The sequence below is a fragment of the Egretta garzetta genome, unplaced genomic scaffold (assembly GCF_000687185.1).
Source record: "Egretta garzetta isolate BGI_Z169 unplaced genomic scaffold, ASM68718v1 scaffold56, whole genome shotgun sequence".
Classification (NCBI taxonomy): domain Eukaryota; kingdom Metazoa; phylum Chordata; class Aves; order Pelecaniformes; family Ardeidae; genus Egretta; species Egretta garzetta.
In genome coordinates, this window is record NW_009260182.1 from 7,549,522 (window position 1) to 7,555,521 (window position 6,000).

General features: G+C 41.0%; 1 protein-coding gene across 6 annotated transcripts in view; it reads left to right on the top strand.

Moving 5' to 3' along the window:
• GBF1 (golgi brefeldin A resistant guanine nucleotide exchange factor 1) overlaps positions 1-6,000 on the top strand; it is a 107,825-nt gene that overhangs the window by 52,818 nt on the left and 49,007 nt on the right. The gene's annotated exons all lie outside the window — the stretch shown is intronic.

Below are 6,000 nucleotides of genomic sequence, written 5' to 3' on the forward strand. Positions count from 1 at the left end.
ACTTAGTTTGGGCCTGGTACCGTGCAAGACATATAAAATACCATAGTGAAGCAAGTCCAGTGACTGAACAGAGTTCTGTAGAGTGTCACAACCTAATTGCTCTTCCTTCGACATGTGCCAATTTCTTTTAGAGAGGAAAAAGAGTGCTTAAACTTGACATACATCAAACTTGTGCTGTCAGTAAGATGGACGGATCAGTCCATCCTCTGGACTTGGCAGTGTGCAATGCAATTCCCCATAGGTTTCATTTAGCCTAGTCGGCCTTGTTAGAGTGGCCATGCTCTTTTTCTTGTATTAGGAGGGAACCTTGGGAAACCTGGCCCTAATTCACAACAGCAGCGAGATCAATAACTATCAGCGTTTGGTCAAGGGCAGATGAATTTGTCATGGGATGACTGCTTTTTGCTTTGGTTTAGTTTGGTTTAGTAATTTCATTTAGAGTTGAATGTCATTGCATCGGAGGAATGCTTGTGGGTTCTGAAGCTCAGAGCTGGTGCAGGTTCATCACGGGAACTGGCTGTTGTCATGTGCCTGGTGATTTTCTGTAAGAAATCTTTCAAAACAGTTTCAGCTAGTTCTAAACAGAGACAAAAGGTGAAGCTTACCTGCATTTCACTCACCATGTTGTTATGGGATGTTTTCTTTTTTTAAAGAATAGATGTTAAACTTCCAGTTACCTGTGAAACTCATTGCAATTTAGCTTACTGAAGGACTTTTTCCTTGTAGGTGTATGGCAAGGTTGATTTCTTTTCCCTGGAAGTTGTTGAGAGCCTTGTGTTAAATAACTTACACCCATGGGGGGAAAAAAACCCTTCAGAAAGGGATAGGTTCTCAAATCAGTTTTTGTAGAGCTACTGAGGAGTTCAGTTTTCTAGAGTAGGATTAAATGCCGTTACAGTTGGCACTAACAGTTTAGAGCTTGCATCTGTCTGAAAAAGCCACAAAAGTGGTTGTATATTCCAGAACTTATCAAAGGCTCAGGTCAGCTAGATTCCCCCATCTCCTTTCCCTGAGAGCAATCAACCTCTCTGTAATGGAGATCAAAATTTATTTAAGTAATTCTGAATTTGCATATGCAGCTTTACAAACCATGGGTCTTGATCTAATCTTTTTTCTGGAATGTGCTAGTGTAATCAGGTGTTGCTCTAGTGCTTATCCTCTAGCATGACATAGGAGGAAGGTTTTCTAGAAAACAACTATGGATTAGCACTGAAATTACACTTAAAGGTAGATGGGTATTGCTATTCACTCTAGCAATAAACACACTCATCAGAGACCAATTTGGAAATGTTAGCCTTTTACTATATAGATTGAATTGATTTGTTGCCTTTCATCAGAATGGTCATGGTCCTTTCAGAGGTATTCAGGTCACAGGGTGGGAGAAATACTTCAGGATTTGTAGCAAGGTATTCTGCTGGTGACCTCCAACCTTGCTATGCCAAATTACCCCTCAGTTCACTTTAAGAGCTGTTCTTGTTTTGAAGCAGAGTCTTTTGAATATAACCTCTGACTAATACGTGTCAACCATAGCTCAGAAAAAATTTTGTCAAGATTCAATTATTCCTATCTCTGCTATCTCCTCAGTGCTAAGAAATAAAAGCAGAATTAAACAACATTAACTTTGGAAGTAAGCTGCTATCCCAACAACTTAATTTTTTTCTGCACTTAGCAATCTATGTGACTGGCGTTAAAATTCAAGAAGTGAGTAGTCATGTCTGTACTTCAAGTCCATGAAAGCTTGCACATTTTGTAGTTCCGTACTTCTGTTGATGACATTTGTTTTCCTTGTGACTGAAGTATCTTCTACTTCTCATAATACCACTCCCTCTGGGACAGAATACTACAGGTGGGTGAAAATCACTTGGAATAGCAGTGGAGACACAGCTGGAGTTTCCAGTGTAATTTTGGCTGAAGATACTCTGCAAGTACCTGCTTATGAAAAAATGCCCAGGGATTTTTGATGGGCAGTCAGAACAGCTGAATTTGAAGCATGGCATCAAATGAAACCCCTGATAACTAATGGCTAACATTGGCAGGACTGTCAATGCTCCTGCATCGCTGGTAGATGTAAATAATTCCTATAGGAGACAATATTTCAGTTGAGTTTATGCTGCCCTGACTAGAGGATATCAAGAGTCAAATGCTCAGTATGCATTCTGTCATCCTTCCCCAAAATAAAAATCTCAATTCTGAGGGGCGCTTGGGATCTTGGCACTATGGAACAATCATTTGTTAAAGTCATGTTTAATGAAAGGGAGATAAACACATGAAGCTGGAGTGTGACAAATGAAAGCATTTGTGCCATTGTAATGAAATTAGGCAAACAGAACAGGCTTGACAGCTCTGGGTTCCCCCTGTCAAACTGCATTTGTAATTCTAGCCTTGCATTCATGTGCGGCTGTGAATGGCACTGTTTCCCTCTTGATATGGTGGGCCTGGGCCCCTGAATGATCACTTTAATTCACAGGGAATTAGCTTTGAAGAGTATATTTTACAGGCATATTGAGAAGGATTGCAGTTAATTCTCGCTTCTCCTTCATTGGCTCAAATCTCCTTAATTTTGGGCCCATGTTTACTTCTATCATATGTAAAGCTCTTGGTAATGCTTACTATAGTGAAGTATTGATTTTGGAGATACACAAAGCTTGCTTCCACACATCCCCATGGTGAGCTTGTATGCTGTCTTGTGCAATCCCAGCAGCCTTTTAAAACAACTTGCAGTATTTATGTGTTCTGGAAACTAGGATGTAGGCTCCTGGCTCCTCAGCTTTTCCCTAGCTGTTAGAATCCAGTTCTTTTAATCTATTAAGAGCTTAGATTGGGAGAAGACAATGATATTTTGGGGAACCTGTAGGGAATGCCAGGTGGCTACTCTTTTTGATCTCTTATTTATCAAGTTTAGTGGACATTGACGTCGTTATTTTTGGGAAGTAGGACTAGAGATTGCTCTGATCACATTAGCTGCTAGGTCAGACTATATAAGTAGCAATCTGTTCTCATTTCAGATGAGAAAATCTCTAGAAATGTGCTACGCATTGCACGGTGTTGCAAGATCTAGTCTAGACCTTCCAAGAAAAACAAGACCAAAACAACAACAAAAAACTGTTGGGGGGAGAGATGGCAGAGGATTTTTTTAACTTGAAACCTTGACTGTACTAGGACTGTGTGGAGGGGAACATAACATTCAGGAACAAATGAATGCGGATCACCTAGCTTAGCTTTTTTACACTTTACCCTGCATTAATTGGCTGTTAGTGAACTGGAGTTAAATGTTGGACTAAACTTCCTAGCTAGAAGAAGTCAGGGCTTGTCTTTCTTTGCAGGCGCACGGAGGCATGTGTTCCAGTCAGTCTGCAGAATTTGTTTCCGGAGTGGTGAAACATGCGCCTCCTCTGCTCATCAGCTGTAGAGCTGCTGAAATTGTAGTTTTGCCAAGGGACCTAGAACCAATATGCATATATTGTTCTGTGGCTGTACCTAACTGACTCTACGTAAAGAAAATTGGAGCTCTGCCAATTTTGAGAGGTACAAGTCACTGTATTTTTGTTCACAAGATTTGTTAATCTCTAAATTAACCAACAGATAATCACAGGACTAACTCAAAGGAATTTCTCCTTTCTGTGTGATCCTGCATTTTGATTTGGGTGTGAGATTAAGCCTGTATTAATTCCAGCAGTTGACTTCAGCAATATTTTTGAAAATCTGAAGAGTACAGCTACCCAATACTTTCAGATGGTTTAAAAAGGCAAGTAGAATTTTGTCCTTTTTCCTTGTAACTTTTCTTCTCTCTAGCTTGCTAAGAGAGACTGCAGGGACTTCTCACCCTTGGGTGAAAAGGCAGAATGTTTTTGTGTTTGGTGGGTGAACTGAGAATAAAGTGCGTATAAACTCACGTAGGCCAGAAAGTCAGTGTTTGCAGAAAATGTTTTTTAGAGTGAGCCAGGAAGCACTTGCTGGTTCCTCAGTTTTCTGTCGCATAAACTCATTGAACTCCTAGGTAGGAGTACCGAAGAGCTGGATTTCTGCTCTGTTACAGTGTTATTTCTGTCTTTTTACCACCTTAAGAAGAAAGGAGGATGCCTGTTCATCGTACAGTTCAGTGCGTAAGCAGGGAAGGTAATAGCACGTGCTCGGAGCATTGCTCTTGTCTGAGCTCGTCTGCGTTGGAGAGGTGCGTGGGATACGAGTGAGACAGCCTTGCTGAGGGCTGGGCGTCAAAGGCCAACAGCTGCTGCATAAGAGGAGTCCAGGTCATGTGGTTTGGGTTGCAGTTGCCTGTCCTGGGGACAAATGATGTTGAAATAACTTGTCATAAACAATTTTTTCTCATTCATTTACTCTGATTCGGAACGCATAGCCGATCCTGATAAGAGTCATTCAGGAGTGAAGAGTTTAACTGCCAGAGAAAGCAGCTTATGTGAGCGTTTTAGATCAGGAATGTGCCAACAGAGTGCTAACAATAAGAAACCTCTTCCGAGGGGGACCTGCTCCTGTACTTCTGGAGAAAGGGGACGCCAGAGGTCTGATGCAGCTTGTTTGCTGAAGTGCCAGAATGGCTGGATGGGATTGCTGAAATGGGAGTTAGGTGCTTAAACATGAATTAGTTGTTTAAATATCTTTATAGACATGTGTGTCTAAGTGCAAATAATCCATAGGATGAATGAAGGAAAGCACTCTGGTCTCAAAGGAGTTCCCTCCTCATATTAAAATTGCCAGCCTGAAGAGATGGCTTTCTGATACGCTACTTAAGATATTCTTTCCCTTCTTAATCTCCATGGACTGCTTTGGGCTAGCTGAGCATTTTTGGGTGTAGTGCTGGTGCTGGTCTCTGCTTCCCTGAAATTTCGTTTAATGGACCCGTGTGAAAAGAATGGGAAGTGCTTTCCAGCTGGTCCCCAAAGCAGCCCCGGCTCTTCATGTAAGACTAAATCATGTTTTAATATAATTTTCCCTAGCTTTGAGTAGATTGAAAAGTAAGGCACCTTGTAGAAATCCCTAGTGAAATTTTTATCTCCTTGTGGACAATTGTTCAGTTTTCCCTGTTGTAATACCCTAGGTTGAGGTCATGCTTGCAGGGCTGGTGGGTTTTGGGGTTTTTTTTTGTTTCTTTGTGTTTTCCCCAGTGTTGAAAGTAGTTACCTAAGCAGAGAATCATCCCGTGTTTTCTAGTTCAAACACTGAGAAATGTCTCTTCCTAGGAAATATGTTTGGAGAAACATCTCTATCGGCAGTTCTCAAGTCTCTCGCTAGTTATGGTTTCCTCACTTGTAATGCCTGAACCTGAATCTGGCAGAGCAAGAACCAGACAGTTGAAAAATCAGAGCTGTTTCTTTTGAAAGCTTTTATAAAAGTTCAAGTATGTACTTCCAAACACTCAGTATTTACTTTATATAGCCTTTGTTTTGGCAAAGGAATTATTAAAGTTGTAATTGATTTTTCCTGCCCTTCCTGAGGTTCTTAGATATTTTCAGGAGAGCATAGCATTGCTTTTCCAGTTAGGTGCCAAAAAAGATCAAGACGTTATGTAGTGTCTCTTTCATGAAGTTTTAACTTGCTGGGCAGAAAAAGTTCCCTTTAAAGACTATGGTCCTACCTTACCAAAGTACAGTGAAAAGGGTGTTAGTCAGTTCCTACTGTTCTGTGCTCTAGATTAAACTTGAGCTTAGCATGGAGTGCACCTTGAAGTTGTAGTTATTGATCTGAAAGGGCTGGCAGGTTGGTTCTGGATGCTGCCACGTTCAGGGTATAAGGCTATGAAAACCTTTCAGGGAGAGAGCTTCTGAACTGACTTCACTGAGCTCAACAGGACTGAGTTAAAACAAAGAGATTGATCTTTGACTTACTGACTTGTTTGCAAAATTTTTACTTGGTTTTAAAAACTTCCAAGCAGCTTTAGTGCCACTTTCCAATGCTGAGCTGATACTTCAGCCAATGAGAGTAATCTGCTCTAAGACAGGATGCATACAGGAAGAATAGTGTGAGCGCCTTTCTGTGCTCCCA